The 18895-nt window shown below is 43.0% G+C and overlaps 1 pseudogene; it reads left to right on the forward strand.

Annotated features, from left to right (window-relative positions):
- Positions 1–3580: 3580 nt before the first annotated feature.
- LOC110741979 lies at positions 3581–4745 on the forward strand (annotated as a pseudogene).
- Positions 4746–18895: the final 14150 nt, after the last annotated feature.

Below are 18895 nucleotides of genomic sequence, written 5' to 3' on the forward strand. Positions count from 1 at the left end.
GCTAAAGCTTTGGCTAACTTTCTCAAAACACTCTCATAATAAGCAGATATTATCATTCATAGAGCCTCCAAAAAGTCAACAAGCAAAACGTCTTGAGTATCTCAAAAAAGTATTGCCTTGACCTTTGCTCTTGACCAGTCCATTTTACTTTGACTGGACCACTTCCACCTCTTGGTAGCCATTGTTTTGATTGTGTTTTGTCTTCAGTATCGTACTGATAAAGTTGTGTTTCATGTCCTGTTACAGTTCTTTGAGAATGCTTTAGGATCTTGATCCCGTTTGTTTAAATTTTTCATTGAAATCTCTTCTCTTACCTGTAGCTAATCTGGGCACAACAGTTTTGGCACCCATCAAGTAGAAAGTTTGCTCGATTTTTTTTTCTTTTTTTTTGATATGGAGTCTCAGTCTGTCACCAGGGTGGAGTGCAATGGCACAACCCCTGCCTCCCTAGTTCAAGAGATTCTCCTGCCTCAGCCTCCCGAGTAGCTGGAACTACATGTGCACACCACCACACCCAGCTAATTTTTGTATTTTTAGTAGAGACAGGGTTTCACCATGTTGGTCAGGATGGTCTTGATCTCTTGACCTCATGATCTGCCCACCTCGGCTTCCCAAAGTGCTGGGATTAGAGGCATAAGTCACGGTGCCCGGTCTCCAATTTCAATCTTTTTTTTTTTTTTTTTTTTTTTGAGACGGAATCTCGCTCTGTTTCCCAGACTGGAGTGTAGTGGTGCCATCTCTGCTCAAGCGCAAGCTCTGCCTCCCGAGTTCACGCCATTCTCCTGCCTCAGCCTCCCAAGTAACTGGGACAATTTTAATTTTTGAGTCCAAATTGTGTAAGCTGAACCAATTGAGATGCCTATGGTGTTGGCTATTATTTCTGTGGTTAACGATTGATTCTCTTCAATTAGGACATAACAAGATTAATTTTTTCCTCGCAGATCAATGTGGATGGTCTGCCACTGTGGGCTTCATCTTCAACATCATCTCATATCTTCTTATAACCAGTCATCCATTTGTAAACTGCTGGTTTCCTTGGGGCATTGTCCCCATAAACTTTTCACGCAGCATCAGTGATCTCACCATTCCTCCACTCAAGTCTCACCATAAATTTGATGTCTGTTCTTGCTTCAATGTTAGCAGAATTTATGTTGCTCTGAGAGGGGCTCTTTTCAAACGAATGTCTTGTTCTTCTGAATGTCTAAAACTAGATTGAGTTTAAACATACTGTAACAAGTTAAAACAAGTTTATTTTGGTGGGGAAAAAAAAAAAGAAATCCAAGCATAGTTTTTACATTATGCATGGAAAATATACATTTCCTTGAACTTTCTGAAGACCCCTCATGTATATATAAAAGTTAATTGGCTGAAACACAGGACAAATGGCAGGAAGCACAAATGGCAGGAAGCACAAATATCAGGACAAATGGCAGGAAGCAAAGCTACAAAAGTCAAGTGGGTGCTAAGACCTATCCTACCACATAGTTATAGTCATCAGGGTCCTGGTCAGACATAAAGCAAGGCAGAGACCATTCAACTGTCATAATCTTAGAAGATTTTATTGGCTGCCTATTACCTTCCCATAAATGTGAACCACAGACCAAACATAATTGTGAGATTATGCAATAACTTCCTCAATCCACTCCCCTCCAATCACAATGATAACCTTAAAAGGAAACACAACTTGCTTCCTTGAACTTCACTTTTGTCCTGAGAGATGTGAATTCCCAAGTTGACCACAGCTTTAAACATCTAAATGCGTATTTTTAACACTGGAAGCATGCATGCTTCACATTTTTCCATGGAAAGCTTAGCAAACAGAGGTGCTGTAACTGGCTCCACTGCCTGAAGTCACATTTGTTTAATCAAGGTACTCTAATACAATTAACAGAGAACAAAGGAGAGCCATTATGCAAACAACAAACAATTCAAAGCGATCCAGACTCGGATCCCCCTCCAAGACGGCAGTGGAGTGGCAGGTCTAATGTCCTTGTAATATCTGGTCTCTGTATGAGCATTCATGAAATGCCATAGAAACCAAATATTAAAACACCTACAACTTTAAAAGACAAGATAGGTGATGGAAGCCACCAAGAAGCAAGGAGCTCTCTAGTGAAGTGGCAAGAAAGGAGAGAGCTGTTCAGAAGCCGTGCAGGCCTGTTAAGGAGCTAAGTAGTTGGAATGTCTGGGTGACTCCCTAAATAAACACTGAAACACTTTAAATTTGTACATAAATAAAACTAAATCACAGTAGTCAACATAGGAAAGCCAACTATTGTGTTTTGTTTTTTCTGTTTAGTACCTTGAAGACATCATTTCATTCATGTATTCTACAAATATTCGTTAAGCATCAACTATGTGCCAGGCATCCTTTTATGTATTGAGGCTACAGCAGTGAACACCCCAGGCAAGATCTCTGTCCTGATGGAACTTATGTGATAGAAGGAGATAGTAAACCCATAAACAGATGGATCTGTTAATGATGACACAACAATGAAGAAAATAAAATTGAGTAACTAGAGAAGGAAATGGACTACAACAGGAGAAGGGGTCAACTTTAGCCTGGTCAGGCAAGAGGTGACATTTAAACTGAAGAGGAGACACTTGACCTGACACCAGATAAAAAGCTAATTTTACAAAGATCTAGGGAATATGGATTCTATGCAGGAGCGACACCCTGAGGTTGGAAGCAGGCTCAAAGCTTTAAAGAACAGAAAGAAGGTCAATGCAGCTGGGACATCATGGTGAAGAAGAGTCGGGAAATATGGTTGGAGAGAAGGGCACGGGCCAGATGACGAAGGGCCTGGCAGGCCAAGGTAAAGAGCTTGGATATTATTTAAATGCAACGGGGACTGGGTGCAGTTACTCATGCCTCTAATCCCAGTACTTTGGGAGGCCAAGGCAGGATGATCACTTGAGACCGGGGGTTCAAGACCAGCCTGGGCAACATAGTGAGACCCTGTCTCTTAAAAAAAGCAATGTTCTTTACTTAACCAAGCATGGTGGTGCATGTCTGTGGTCCCAGATACTCAGGAGGCTGAGATGGGAGGATCACTTGAGCCCAGGAGGTCAAGGCTGCAGCAACCTGTGATTGCACCACTGCATTCCAGCCTGGGTGGCAGAGTGAGACCCTGTCTGTAAATCAATCAATTGATGTGATGGGAAGTCATTGGAAGTTTTTGAGAAGAAAGATGGGATCTGATCTACATTACTAATCATTGCTATAAATACTGTATGGGCAATAGACTGATAATAAAGCACAAAGGAGTAAGCATAAAAACCATGGTAGTTGCCCCAGCAAAAGATAATAGAAGCTTGGACTTGAGTAGCCACAGTGGAAATTATTTCACTTACCCTTGACAATGACCCATACACTAAGTACCAACCTGCTTATTTCACAGGTGAAAAAACTGAGGATGGACATGGATTATATATTAATAACATGATGAGTCACACAACTGGTGAGTAGCAGAGACAAGAGTCACTCAGATCTGCAAGAACCAAAGCCCACACATACTCTCTCCTACCTCTCTGCCACCAGGTGGAGTTGAGAGCTGTTAGAAGGGTCATCAGAGTTCAGAAGCATGGATTCCCAGGTCCTCAAATCCAAGACCAGTAGCACTCTCCCTGAGAAAGGAAGGAATAGTATTCAGCAATAAAAAGTTTGATACATGTAATGCGTATCACATAACACAGATAAGCATCAAAGATACCTTGCTGGGGATCAGCCTTTCTCAAAAGAAGACATACTCCATGATCCCATTTACATTAAATTCTAAAAGAGGCAAAATTAATACACAGTGAAAGAAACCAGAACAGTGGTTAACTGGGGGGAGTGGAAGTTTTATACTTGAATTATGATAATAATCAGTTTTGTCACATCATCACAAGGAAGTTTTCTCAGTATCAATGCATAAACATACTTAAAAAACACAAAACCAAGATCAGCGATGCAAGCATTGGTATATAAGGAAATTCTGAATGCTGAACACTGCCAGCCCCACGAACTGGAGATTCTCAGAAAATGGCCATCTAAGACATTTGCCAGTTCTAGGTCACCCTTGTCAATGTGCAGCATTTGCGAACTGTCAGTCTTAAAATCCAGCAAGTGGGAGATGACATGTAGAAATGGCACCTCGAAAGGGAAAGAAAAAAAGGAAGAGCAAATCATCAGCCTTGGACCTCAGGTGGGTGTAGGAGAGAGAATGTATTTGGTGTCTGTCAAATTTTTGCATCTTTCATTGACACTTTGGTCCATGTCACTTTTGTCCATGGCTGGAAGATGCAGCCTCCAGTTGCATCCATTTGCTGCAAAGGGCATGATTTATGTTCTTTTAGATCTTTCTGGCAAAGAAACCCTTTGCCTTGTTACTGGTGGGATGAAGGTGAAGGCAGGCCCAGATGAATGCTCGCCATATGCTGCCATGCTAGCCACCCAGGACGTGGCCCAGAGGTGCAAGGAGCTGGACATCTCTGCCCTACACATCAAACTCCGGGCCACAGGAGGAAATAAGAACAAGACTCCTGGACCCGGGGCCCAGATGTCCCTCAGAGCCCCTTGCGTGCTCAGGTATGAAGATCTGGCAGAATGAATACGTCACTCCAATCCCCTCTGACAGCACTCACAGGAAGGAGGGTCACCGTGGTTGCCGTCTGTGGACAGGAATCCTCAAAATATTTTTCTGTTAATAAATTGTTTTCCTGTAGGCCGGGCGCGGTGGCTCAAGCCTGTAATCCCAGCACTTTGGGAGGCCGAGATGGGCGGATCACGAGGTCAGGAGATCGAGACCATCCTGGCTAACCTGGTGAAACCCCGTCTCTATTAAAAAATACAAAAAACTAGCCGGGCGTGGTGGCAGGCGCCTGTAGTCCCAGCTACTCGGGAGGCTGAGGCAGGAGAATGGCGCAAACCCGGGAGGCGGAGCTTGCAGTGAGCTGAGATCCGGCCACTGCACTCCGGCCTGGGCGACAGAGCGAGACTCCGTCTCAAAAAAAAAAAAAAAAAAAAAAGAAAAGAAAAAGCCAGCCAATATGCCCTGAGCACTAATTATATGCCAGAGCCTGTTCTAAAAGCTTGACACGTTGAATCCACCAACAACCCTACGAAACTGGTTCCAGGATTATTCCCATTTTAGAAATGAGAACACTGCAGCACTGAAGGACTGAGATCCTCTGATTGCTTCCTTATATCCCCAGTGAGACCGGAAACTCCTTGAGTCAGGTTCCATGTCCTGTGGCTTCATGGATCCTCAGGTAGCATGATAATGCCAGCCATGGAGTGTGGCAAAAAATCAAAACCACAATGAAACATCAACTGACACCAATCGTAATGGCTATTATTAAAAAGTCAAAAAATGCAGATGCTGGTGGGGCTGTGGAGAAAAGGGAAGACTTAACCTCTGTTGATGAAAATGTAAATTAGTTCATTGCGGAAAGCACTGTGGAGAGTTCTCAAGGAACTTAGAACAACCATTCAGCCCAGCAACCCCATTATTGGGTATATACCCAAAGGAAAATAAATCTTTCTACCACACAGACACATACACTCACACAGTCATCAAAGCACTATTCACAATAGCAAAGACAATACACAATAGCAATGAAATCAACTTAGGGGCCCATCCATGATGGGCTGGATAAAGAAAATGTGCACCATGGAATACTATGCAGCCACAAAAAAAAAAAGCAAAAATCATGTCCTTTGCAGAACTATGAATGTAGGTGGAGGCAATTTTCCTAAGCAAATTAACACAAGAACAGAAAACCAAAAACCAGATGTTTTGACTTATAAGTGGGAGCTAAATATTAGGTACCCATGGACATAAAAATGGGAACAATAGCCACTGCACACCACTAGAGTAGGGAGAACAGCAGGGGGACAAGGTTTGAAAAACTAACTGTTGGATACTGTGCTTACTACCTGGGTTATGGATTCAATCACACACCAAACCTCAGCATCACACAATATACCAGGTTAAAAACAAACAAACAAAACCTGCATATATACCCCCCTGAATCTAAAATAAAAGTTGAAAAAACAATAAAAATGTGTAGCAAAAGAATGGATGCTGTGTTCTTAGTTCTCCCTCCTGCTCTCCCTTCTCTCTCTCTCTCCCCCACAACCCACCACTTCAGTCTTATTGGCCAAGTGCCTAGTATCACCACTATCCCATTTAATTCTCACAACAACCCTACAAATTCCTTCTCTTTCTGCCTATTTTGTACATGAGAAACTGAGACTCTCAAAGGTTTCAAGTTTTAGAACTAATGTTTTGACTCGGGGATTTTCAACAACTATCTTACATGTTCAGCCCAAGGATGGGACTCCTCCTGAGAACCCTAGGTCTGGGGAAAACTTGCAGATGGAAACGAATAAATCCTGAGGTCGTCTCTAAAGGTGTAACTACAGGGCTCCATAAATGATATTAACAGCTGTGTCTTTATGGTTCTACTAAAGTCAAAAGTGATGCTGTTGATTAAAAATAAATAAATTAAAATAAATAAAGAATGACTGCTCAACCATCGGCTGAAGCCATGTTGTCCCGTGCCAAGTGTCAGCTTCAGGATAGGTTTTGATGTGGGAAGAGTTAAGCCTTGAGTTATTATCAGAATTAGGGTGCTTTATTGGTTCACATCGTCCAATCTTCCCCAGCCATTATGGTTTTGCTGAAACATTAAACTACTTTAAACTTTCATTTTCCTCTTAAAACTAAATTAGTTTGGAGGAAATTGTATTTTCCGAGCTCCAGCACCAGCCTCAGGCAGAGGGAGTTACAGTACAGCGCACAGATAAACAACAATCACGGCCTAATTACTAAGTGGTAAGTGCAGTGTTTCTCAACTTACATTTGCTTTGGAGTTTCTGGGGTCGTGCAGGGAGGCAGCTCTCAAGCACATTTCCTTCAGAAGCTTTGGGTATTTTTTCTTTTTCACTTTTTAATTTAGTTTCAGGGGGTACATGTGCAGGTTTGTTACCTGGGTATATTGTATGATGCTGAGGTTTGGGGTATGGCTGAACTCATCACCCAGGTAATGAGCGTAGACAGTACCCAACCTAGTTTGTCAGCGTTTACCCGCTCCATCCCTCCCCACTCTGGTAGTCCCCAGTGCCTGTCGTTCTCATCTTTATGTCCATGTGCACCCGATGTGTAGCTTCCACTTATAAGTGAGAGCATGTGGTATTTGATGTTCTGTTTCTGCATTGATTTGCTTGGGGGAATGACCTCCGGCTGCATCCATGTTGCCGCAAAAGGCATGATTTCGTTCTTTTTCATGGCTGCATGGTATTCCATGGTGTATATGCACCACGTTTTCTTTATCCAGCCCACCACTGATGGACATCTAGGTTGATTCCACATCTTTGCTGTGTGAATAATGCTGTGATGAACATACAAGAATATATATCTTTTTGGCAGGATGATTTGTGATCCTGTGGGTATATATCCAGTAACAGGATTCTTGAATCCAACGGTAGTTCTATTTTTAGTTCTTTGAGAAATCTCCAAACTGCCTTCCACAGCAGCCGAGCTAATTTGCATGCCCACCAGCAGTGTATAATTTGAGTTATTCATATTGTGGTCTTCCTACATCTCTGGCTATAGAAAGGGGAAGGACAAAGAAATTCACAAAGCACCTAATACGTTTCTGCACTACTAGGTACTAAAGTATATTATTTCATCCTCACTAGTAGTAATAGGACATGCCCATTTTATAGAGAAGGACCCTTGAGGCTGGGACTAACAGATGAAGGCTGATCTGCTGAGGTCCTCCTGCATGCTAGAAAATATGCTGGGCTCTTCTTCTACTATAACAGACATCCATTCCTCTGTCTGTCCCGCATGTCCTTTCTTTGGGGAAATGCTCTTTCTTTCATATCAACCATACATACAGTCCCCGAGAAAAGTCATGCGATTGAATCTGAGCCCATCATAGGACCTTAGTCATGTGATTAAAACTGAGCCAATTACAGGACGTCCAACAGTCATGTGATTAAAACTCAGCCAATCATAGGACCTCACCACCCTGGCCACAGTGATTGGTCTAAGAGGCAGGAACATGATAGAAGCCAACCCAATCATTCCTCTTCCCCAGGACTTTTCTACCTGGGCCTGGAAGTGGGATACTGCCCTCTCTGGTGGAAAACCTAAGAAAAGTCTAACTTTTACCTATTGGTGGCCATGGGGGCTAACGAAAGCCATTCTCAGAAAGACAAAATAAATGCTTGGCAGGAATATAGAAGAAAGCTGAGAGGTAGGAGGAGAAAGAGAACCCCTCTCTTGCTATATTTCCATCCTGTCCGTAGTTGGGTTACTATGCCCATAACCCACACACCATCTTTTGCCCTAGATGAATCCAGCCAGGCTGCCTATTTGCAAACAAGAGTACCGATGACAATCTAATAACCATATCTAATTTATTGGGCATATACTGTATGTCAGGCACTAATCTAAGTGTTTCGTTTGTCTTGACTCATTAAATCCACATAATTTTTTTTTTAGACGGAATCTTGCTCTGTCGACCAGGCTGGAGTGCAATGGTGCCCAATCTCGGCTCACTGCAACCTCTGCCTCCTGGGTTCAAGCGATTCTCCTGCCTCAGCCTCCTCAGTAGCTAGGATTAGAGGCACATGCCACCACGCCTGGCTAATTGTATTTTTAGTAGAGACAGGGTTTCACCATGTTGGTCAGATGGTCTCGATATCCTGACCTCGTGATCCGCCCGCCTCGGCCTCCGAAAGTTCTGGGATTACAGACGTGAACCACCGCGCCCGGCCAAATCCACACAATTTTATGAGGTAAGCACTAGTAACTTCCATTTTACGTTTAAGAAAAGTGAGGCATGGAGATATTAAAGCAATTTGCACAAGGTCACAAACCCAGAGTTTCTTCAACTGAAAGATGTGGAATATATAGGTCTTTTCAAAATCAGTGCCTGCTTACAAACATTGTGAGTTTCTTTGCAGCAAATATTGACAGAGTCTATACCGATACGGCGCCTTCAGCAGCTTCACTCAAGGGTTCACCCTCCTCCAGCCTCTCACCCCATGAGGGCCATAAAACCATTCTCAGAAGTGGATTCCTCTCTGCTATGGGCTAAGGACCGAATAACCCATTTCACAGATGGGAAAAACAAGTATTAGAGTTTCAGTAAGAGTCTCAATGTGGTGGAGCTAGGATTCTCACCCAACTTCAGAGCTAACACTCTAAATATCTTCCCTCTATTCCTTCAAGATGAACTCATCTTGTTAGATTTGCTCAGATGCTGCACCAGTTCACAGCCCCAAGCTGATCTCTTTTTATTTCTGCAAATGAAAATATCTTTATTGTGTTTTCTTTTTCTGCTGAATCTGAAGATGGCACAGGCTGCCTAACATTATTCTCAACAGCAGTGCCCCAGCTCACAGATGGTGAGGCCTGAAACTTCCTGTTAGACAACTGTTTCGAACTTTCAGGGCTGATTGCCCCTGGCAGAAGCAGCCCCAAACCAACCAGAGTGTTTGATGCTGCAAGAGTGTGTCAAGGCTGCCTAGCCATTTGCTAGTCCCTTTTAATTTTAAGAGCGAACAGGAGAGGCTGGCTCTGCAGAACAGAGGGGAAGACAGAAAGACAAGGAGAGGGAAGGACAAGGTGAGATGAAATGGTGATTTTGCAAAGCAGCAGTCAAGATACCATTATTGCTTATTCTCTCGCTGGGATCCTGATAAGACAGGACATTTGTGGTTGCTCATGAAAATGAGGGTTTGACCAGGCTGACCTTGTACACAAGCATGATTCATTCGTTGAAGAACCCAAGGCTCTTCCTGATCCAGGCGCTGCAGTGGGCGTGGTCTGAGAAGAGCCCCTCATGTCCCCATCAAAACCTTATCTCACAAGTGGACTCTGAAAACTGACTATTTATGCATGTCTGCAAGTGGCATCTTTGGAGTGGAAGGAGGCAGCATCAATATCAATTAACAGGACAGACACAGTGGCTCACACCTGTAATTCCAGCACTTTGGGAGGCCGAGGCAGGCAGATCACTTGAGTTCAAGACCAGTCAGGAGTTCAAGACCAGCCTGGCCAACATAATGAAACCCCGTCTTTACTACGAATACAAAAATTAGCTGAGTGTGGCGGGGGGCACCTGTAATCCCAGCACTCTAGAGGCTGAGGCAGGAGAATCGCTTGAGCCCAGGTGGCAGAGGTTGCAGTGAACTGAGATTGTGCAACTGCACTCCAGCCTGGACGACAAAGACAGACTCCATCCATTTGGTAAGAACCATCACTATTTTTAAATAGGCTGCAATGTTACCAGTGACAAAAGTCTTTGATTCTTCTCCAGAAAAGCAGAGATTGCCAGTTTCTCAGCATCCCCATATGCTGAGAAACATACAGTGCCCCGTACCCACTTACAGTCAGCAGTTTTATTGTTAACTTTCTCAATAAGGAAACTCTCACTCCAGAACTGTTTGGGAAAGAAACTGGGAGAGAGGGGAAACAATAATAATTATGTGTCCAACTCCTGTCAGTTGCAGATTTTTTTTCTTCCCATTTTATATATCTAGTCATCATCTTGCATACATAAAATTTAAGCACCACTGCATTGCTAGCATTTTGCAGAGAGAGATTTTCTAATACAGCACTACCAATTTACTTGAAAGAATAGCTGGTCTGTATTTACAGCTAACGGGCCCACGCTTGTTTATAATGCTCCCGGTGAGCCAGGTGACAGGTGCCGTTGACTTTCCTTCACTCTTTTCCTCATCCCTGTAAGATGCAGGCTTATTATAAATGTGCTTTTTCTATGACAAGGACCAGAGCCGGCACTCTCGGCCTCTTCTTAGGGAAGATAGCAATGGTACTGGTGGGGTAAATGGATTGAACTTCCAGAGCTGGGTTTATATCCTAGATCCGTCACTTTCTATCTGCGTTACTTTGAGCAAATCACTTAACCCTCTTCAGCTCTACTGCTGATGGTTTCTTATGTGCAAGATAGAAATAACAATCCTATTTCTTCGGGCTGCTAGAAGGATGGCATGAAATATGGTATGCAGGTGCCCACAGCACACACACTGGGCATGTGCTATACAATGGAACACGTGTCCATTCTTCCCTTCCTTCTAGGTCAAGCCACAGGGCCTGGCAAATACTAGGCACTCAATAAATGGTTGAAAGAATATATAGGACTTGGGCGGGGGCAGGGGATAGGTGGACAAGATCAGCCTCCCTGCTTCTGGCCAATGGGAAAGTTCGGTGGAGGCCTCTGAACTCAGATTTTGAAAAGTCCCTATCCTCTTCCTGCTTGGTTGTTGATGGGCCTTTCCAGTTCATTGTACAATTTTAAGACTCCCAGACCAGATGGCTGGAGAGGTCCCTAGGAGCCAGGACTCTCTTTAATGAAAGAACCCATATCAAATTACCACCAGCAGTAAAAGATCATGTTGGATGACATAACTCGCTTGTCCAAGGGGCAGCTGCCTTCAGGCATGGCTAAATCCAGGAGTCAGCGACTGTTGTCCATTCTCTCTTAATTTTTCCCCTGAGTTCATTTCAAGATGGCTCTCTTCATGAGGTAGGTCCTAGATTCCTACATTCCAATGGTTTTAGTTTAAGACAAGGATTGCCAATGGGTCAAATGAGGCCCGTTGCTCATTTTTGTAAATAAAGTTTTATTAGAATACAGCCACACCCATTCATTGAAGTATCTATAGTCTATGGATACTTTTGCACTAGAGGCAGCAGCATTGAGTAGCTGCAACACAGACTGAATAGCCCAAAAAGCCTAAAATATTTACCATCCAGCCCTTTACAGAAAAAAAGTTTGCCAATCCCTGACCTAAGTGAAAGATCTCTACTTTTGCCATGCATGAGTATAAACTCTCAAAGGACATGTTTGGGACATGATTTTCTCCCTGAATCACTCTCTGGGGCCAGGGATGTAAAAAACTCTGACTGGCCAGTCTTCATCCTGGAACCATCTTTGTGGCTGGGAGCTGGAACTGGGCAGGACACCTTGATGGAAAGCCCCACTGAGGCCAGAGGGAATAGAAGAGCAGCACTTCCCCTGGGGAAAAGCAAAGCACTGTCACCACAGAAAAAGAGAGAAGAATTGCTAGAAAAATCGGGGAAGCCCATTACAAATGAATGAATGAATCAACATAGCTTGGGGTGACAGGCACAAATGAAAACTCCCTGCTTTTCAAAAGCATCCCGTCCCAGAAAGTTCACTTCGATACAAGTTTTGGGTCAAACAGCAGATGCTTATTTTCTGGAAGAAGAACTCACCCGGACTCCTGTGATCAAGAATCGCAGCACTCTCACCACTCATCATCATTCTCACCACTGATGATTCAGCAGAGGAAAGAGAAAACAAAATTTAAAAACCATTGATTCTTCAGTTCGAGATATTGCCAAGGGCGGAGGCTGAATTGTTCATGCCTCTTAAGCCAGGGCTATAATCTGAAGCTGGAAATGACCCTTCAGACACTGCCAAGATCCTCCCTTGTCTCTGGTTAAAGGGTTAGAGATGCTACCTCTTTCCCCAGTGGGGCTATGAAGATAACCCAAGTTCAAACAATTTAGACCAGGAATGCACATACCTGGCAGGTGTCACTCCTCCCTCCATGAGTGTGGAAGGCATAGCTAATCAATCACGGGGATTTTTCAACACAGTAGCCATGCAGTCGTTACTAGTTGATATTTATCTCTTTTGGTTAGCCAGAGCCCAGAGTCTTCATCTGGCCACAAAGAAGACCTTGCAGTACCTTCCTCATTCTAAATACCTACCCCCTTGGGAGGATCGCTTGAGCTCATGAGTTCAAGACCAGCCTGGGAGATATTGTGAAAGCCTGTCTTTATGAAAAAAAAAATTTTTTGAATTAGCCAGAAGTGATGAGGCACACCTGTAGTCCCTGCTACTCAGGAGGATGAGGTGGGAGGATTGCTTGAGCCCAGGAGGTGGAGGGTGCAGTGAGCTGAGATGGCTCCACTGCACTCCGGCATGGACAACAGAGTGAGACCCTGTCTCAAAAAACAAACCAAACCAAAACAAAAAAAACTGCCTAATACCTATTTCTCCATCAATTCCCAGATGTTAACAGTCCTTGTTTCAAAAACATTAAATGAGAAACCAAATGTCCGTCAATGGATGAGTGGATTTAAAAAATGTTTTGTATGCATCTACAAAGGAATACTATTTAGCCTTAAAAATAAAGGGAAGTTGGGCCGGGCGCGGTGGCTCACACCTGTAATCCCAGCACTTTGGGAGGCCAAGGTGGGCGGATCATGAGGTCAAGAGATTGAGACCATCCTGGCTAACACGATGAAACCCTGTCTCTACTAAAAACACAGAAAAAGATTAGCTGGGTATGGTGGCACATGCCTGTAGTCCCAGCTACTCAGGAGACTGAGGCAGGAGGCAAAAGTTGCAGTGAGCTGAGATTGTACCACTGCACTCCAGCCTGGGCAACAGAGCGAGATTCCATCTCAAAAATAAAAATTAAAAATAAAATAAATAAATAAATAAATAAATAAATAAATAAATAAATAAAGGAAAGTCAGATACTTGCTCCATGAATGAAACTTCCCAAGACATTATGCTAAATGAAATAAGCCAGACGCAAAAGGACAAATATTGTATAATTTGCTTATATGAGGTATCTAGAATAGTCAAATTTGTGGAGACAGAAGGTAAAATAAAGGTTCCCAGGGCCTGGGAGGAGAGAGAATGGGGAGTTCATGTTGAATGGGTGCAGAGTTTTAGATGGATGGTGGTGATGGTTGTACAACAATCTGAATTTGCTTAATGCCACTGAGCTGGACACTTAAAAGTGGTTAAAATGGCAAATTTGATGTTATGTATTTAACAAATAGCTTTCCATTGCCAGCATGATGTTAAGGATCTTTACTGTTCCTGTCCACAATTCCAGCTTTATCCCTCTATTCTTGATATTTGCAATGCTCCTGCCACACATTCAATACTAAAAAAACATAGTCCACGTTTGTCTGTTTTTATCATCGTCCCTTACTCAAGCTATTTCTGCAGCCTGTGGAGCAGACTGTGGTGTTACACATTCCTTTTTGCCCAGATCTTATAACCCATTCCTCCTTTTTTTTTCCTTTGGGGACTCCTTTTCCACACCACATGACCTCAATATCCTGCAAATCTCACTCTAAACCCACCTTTCTTCTTTAATCCTCATTAAAGTCCTTTGAGGCAGAATTCATCTCACTTTTCATGCTTTCCCATAGCACCTTGCTTTATGAGCTCATCTGTTTGCCTTGTTCTAAGAGAGGTTGTGTTTGTCTTTCTCCTCCACCCTTTCCCCTTGATAATACAGAATCACACTGAGTTCAGATATGCATGGCCATGAGAAACACGCACCATAATGCCCGTTCAGGAATGAATTCAGAACATTGTTCCCAGGGATTCTCGTGCATAAGCTCACCTAGGAGTGTCTTTCAAACGTAGGTTCTTGCCTCACCCTAGAGATCCCAGTTCAGTTTGTTCAGTGCAGGTGGTTCATGGACCACCCTTTGAGAAACATTGTTCTGGAACCTAAGTCAACGTAAGTTTTAAACTCCAGTCTGTGATAGTATAAGCCGGAGACTGGGGTAAATAGCAATGGGTATTAAGAAGAAAGCTGCAATATGTACCTAAATGTAATATTTCTTTAAATTTCACTGCATTTTTTATTTCATGACCAATCTATTTCTTACTTTGTTTCATGCAAATAATACTAAATATTGTCATTTCCATAACTAGTTTCTCTCTTTTTTTTTCTTGGCAAGGTCACCAAGGCTGGAGTGTAATGGTGCTATCATGGCTCACTACAGCTTCTGCCTCCTGGGCTCAAGCAATCCTCCTACCTCACTCAACCTCCCAGTAGCTGAGATTACAGACACAGGCTATGTCCATGCTAATTTTTGTACGTTTTGTAGAGCTGGGGTTTCATCAAGTTGTCCAGGCTGGTCTCAAACTCCTGGCCTCAAGTAATCTGCCCACCTCAGTCTCCCAAAGTGCTGGGATTACAGGCATGAGTCACAATGCCTGGCCTTGTTTTTCTATAATAGTAGAATTGTGAGATTCTCCCTGAGGTTGTCACTTTCTACTCGATTAACCACACCTAGGCTATTTTAACCACCATGATAAACCATGGGTAAGTACCACCATCCATATGAAGAGAGCAACCTGATTTGTAGGCATAGCGCGTAGGAGGTAACACCCAGCCTCCATTCGTGCATTCAACTAATATCTACCCAGCACCGTGCCATGGAAATGTACCCTGAGAAGGTAGATAAATAAAAGATTGAATAATCTGCCAGTTAGAATAGCCAAGCTGATAATCTGGGAGGCTGAACCAAAAGTTGTTGATAAAGTGACTGTCCAGTAAGACGTAAAGGAAGAGGAATACCTCTAACCCACGAATTCACCATGGTCATTCTTATTTCTCATTGCTTGCCTTCTCCAAACCTTTAATTTAACAACCTCAAGGTCTCTTCTTTGACCATCCCTGTACCAATTGTAGTGACTCAAGGAGTGATGCAAGCAAATTCATCAGGTTCAAGTCATGTTTCATCCCTGGGGCTGAAAAGGGGAGGCTGGGTCAGTTGTTATCCAACCATAAAGACTAGAAACCAGGGAGGGGCAGTTCCCCAAAGGAAAATGCTTTGCGATAATCAGAAGTTAGGGCTGTGTTTGTTAGTTTGGATAAAGAAGCTGTAATATTATATATATACATACATATATATATATATATATATATATATATATATATATGATGGAATACTATTCAGTGAGTGGATAAAGAAACTGTGGTATAGATATACGATGAAATATACAGATATACGATGAAATACTACTCATTCCTAAAAAGGAATTAATTAATGGCATTTGCAGCAACCTGGATGAGATTGGAGACTATTATTCTAACTGAAGTAGTTCAGGAATGGAACACCAAACATCGTATGTCCTCACTCCTAAGTGGGAGCTAAGCTATGAGGATGCAAAGGCCTAAGAATGACACAATGGACTTTGAGGACTCAGAGTGAAAAAGTGAGAAGGGGGTGAGGGATAAAAGACTACAAATTGTGTGCAGGGTATACTGCTTGGGTGATGGGTGCACCAAAATCCCACAAATCACCACTAAATAACTTACTCATGTAACCAAACACCTGTTCCCTAATAACCTAAGGAAATAAAAAATTTAAGTTAAAAAAAAAGAAGTTAGGGCTAATGCCAGATGACCCCAACAGATTCCCCTTTGCAAAGCTCTCTCTACATTAATAAATCCAGCTGTGTAAACTCATTGCTCCAAGGAATTATGACTCCATTGGGGTCCTTCCGTCCCCATCCCTAGTCCTTGCCCGCCAGCATTTCAGGGCTCTACATTCTGTCCCTGAAATACGCCTACACCTGGCATGACAGGATGAGGAATTAGGAACCGGTTACTGGTAATGGAAGAGGCAGACAGTCTCTGCTTTTTCCCATCACAAACAGGCAACTATGAGAGAGGTCGTTAGAAAAGATGTGATCCCTGAAGAGCTCCCATTTGTAGACCTTTAAATTTTTCCACTGCACCCTGGTATGGCTATTCATTAATATTATTATTATCTTCCATTGACATGAATGGGAGTACTGATTGCTCCTTTCCCACAAATCTCTCCATTGCCATACTCGCTTTTAGACAAATACCAACCTAAAGGCCAATGATTGACTCTCAATCATTGAGAGTCACAAATTACCACTAACAAATTTACTCATGTAACCAAACACCACCTGTTCCCCAATAACCTAAGGAAATTTTTTTAAAAATTAAGTTACCAAAAGAAGTTAGGGCTAATACTAGATGACCCCAACAGATTCCCCTTTTCAGAGGTCTCTCTACATTAATAAATCCAGCTGTGTAACCTCATTGCTCCCAGGGAGTATGACCCCCTTGGGGCCCTTCCCTGGCTCCTAGACTTTATGGTTGGGTGAGAACTGGCCCAGCCTCCCCTTTTCAGCCCCAGAGATGAAACATGGCTTGAACCTGATGAAATTTAGCATTTGTTTTGCCAAATGAATAATGGAAGAGGACTGGAAATAAGGAAGAAGATTGAAGTCCCACAACTGAGCTGCCTGTGCCAAGCTGCCTGCCACCATCTTGGGAACCTTTGCTTCTTTTTATTTCTCTCTGTTGCCCTCCAAGATGCCTTCTTCTGCCTGCCCCACTTCCACATATTCTTATTTCTGGAGCCACACCACTGGTTCCATAGTTTGGGGTAGAGAGAGAGAGAAATCTCTTTGAAATAAAGCATGGCACAGTGAACACAAAGGGCCTATGGAGCCAAACACGCAAGCCCATGCCCTAGTCCTGCCCTTCCTTAGCTGGGTGCCCTTGAGCTGTTACCAATCAATCCTTCAGTGCAGCTTTGGTTGTTTGTTTTTTCAACTTTTATTTTAGGCTCAAGGAGTACATGTGCAGCTCTGTTATGAGTAAATTGTGTGTCACAGAGGCTTGGGGTACCTGTTATTTTGTCACCCAGGTAATAAGCATAGTACTTGATAGGTCGTTTTTTGATCCTCACCCTCCTCCCACCCTCCACCCTCAAGTAGGCCCCGGTATTTGTTGTTTCCTTCTTTGTGCCCATGTGTATTCAATGTCTAGCTCCCTCTTTTAAATGAGAACATGCAGTATTTGGTTTTCTGTTCCTATGTTAGTTTGCTGAGGATAATGGCCTCCAGCTCCATCCATGTTGCTGCAGAGGACATAATCTCATTACTTTTTATGGAACAGACTCAGTTTTATGGACATAAATGAAGACCATCCAAATATGAACAAGCAAAGGCTATTTATTTGGAGCTTGCTGTAGCAATGGAGTCAGCCACCATTACTTGCATTTGGCAGAGACTCAAAAGCAGACAGAGGACTGGGAAAGTGTCACCGTGGAGAAAAGGGGTGACTTCAGGTCTGCCTGATCAGAAGCTGTCAACACTGGGAAGCGGTAGGGGAATAATTAGAAGTGGTCATCTTATGTGATTGGTTAGAGGGCATATTTGGCTTTCTCTGGTTGGTCTTAAGTTGGAAATAGGAACAAAAATTAGGGAAGCTGTCAGTTTATTGACCAAGTTTTGACCCTGACCATATTGGGCTGATTTCTGCAGAGGTTGTGCTTTGATTCCTTGGCTGGTGGCTACAGAGGTGCCAGGTCACAGATCTGTTGTCATATATGGTCTGGCCATTGTTCATTTGTATATTTAGTGTCTCCATTTCCTCCCTGGTAAAATGGAGATGAAAATAGTCCTCAACTCATCGGACTGCAGGGAGAACAATAAGGCACGGTTTAAAAACCACTTGGCCTCACATCTGCTATTCATTCATGCATTCGACAAATGTTTTTTCAAGCACATCTTCTTGGTGATGGCAATAGTACGAAAAGCAACCAAGTGGACAGACACGGGGACTCACACCTGTAATCCCAGCACTTTGGGAAGCTGAGGTGAGTGGATCACTTAAGATCAGGAGTTCAAGACCAGCCTGGCTAACATGGTGAAACTCCCATTTACCAAAATTTTGGTAAAAATTTCTGGAAGCCAGGCATGGTGGTATCGCCAGTAATCCCAGCTACTGAGAGGTTTGTTAAAAATCTCGCTTTTAAACCAGGAGGTGACAGAAAGTGAGCCTCAAAATCGCAATTCACCGCATCTCTTTAGCCTGGTGACAGCTGAGACCTCGTCTCAAAAAAAAAAGAAAAGAAAAGAAAAGCTTAAAGCAAGAAGGTCTTAATTTCATGGAACTCCTATTCTCGTGGTGACAACCATAGACAACCCATAAGGCAGCAAACAACAGATAGAACAACTTCAGACCATGATAAATGTTATAAAGACAATAAAGAGGGCATGGGAACACAGTTTATTGGGGAGTGCAGGCAGGTTG

The sequence above is a fragment of the Papio anubis genome, chromosome 18, assembly GCF_008728515.1.
Source record: "Papio anubis isolate 15944 chromosome 18, Panubis1.0, whole genome shotgun sequence".
In the NCBI taxonomy this organism is placed as follows: domain Eukaryota; kingdom Metazoa; phylum Chordata; class Mammalia; order Primates; family Cercopithecidae; genus Papio; species Papio anubis.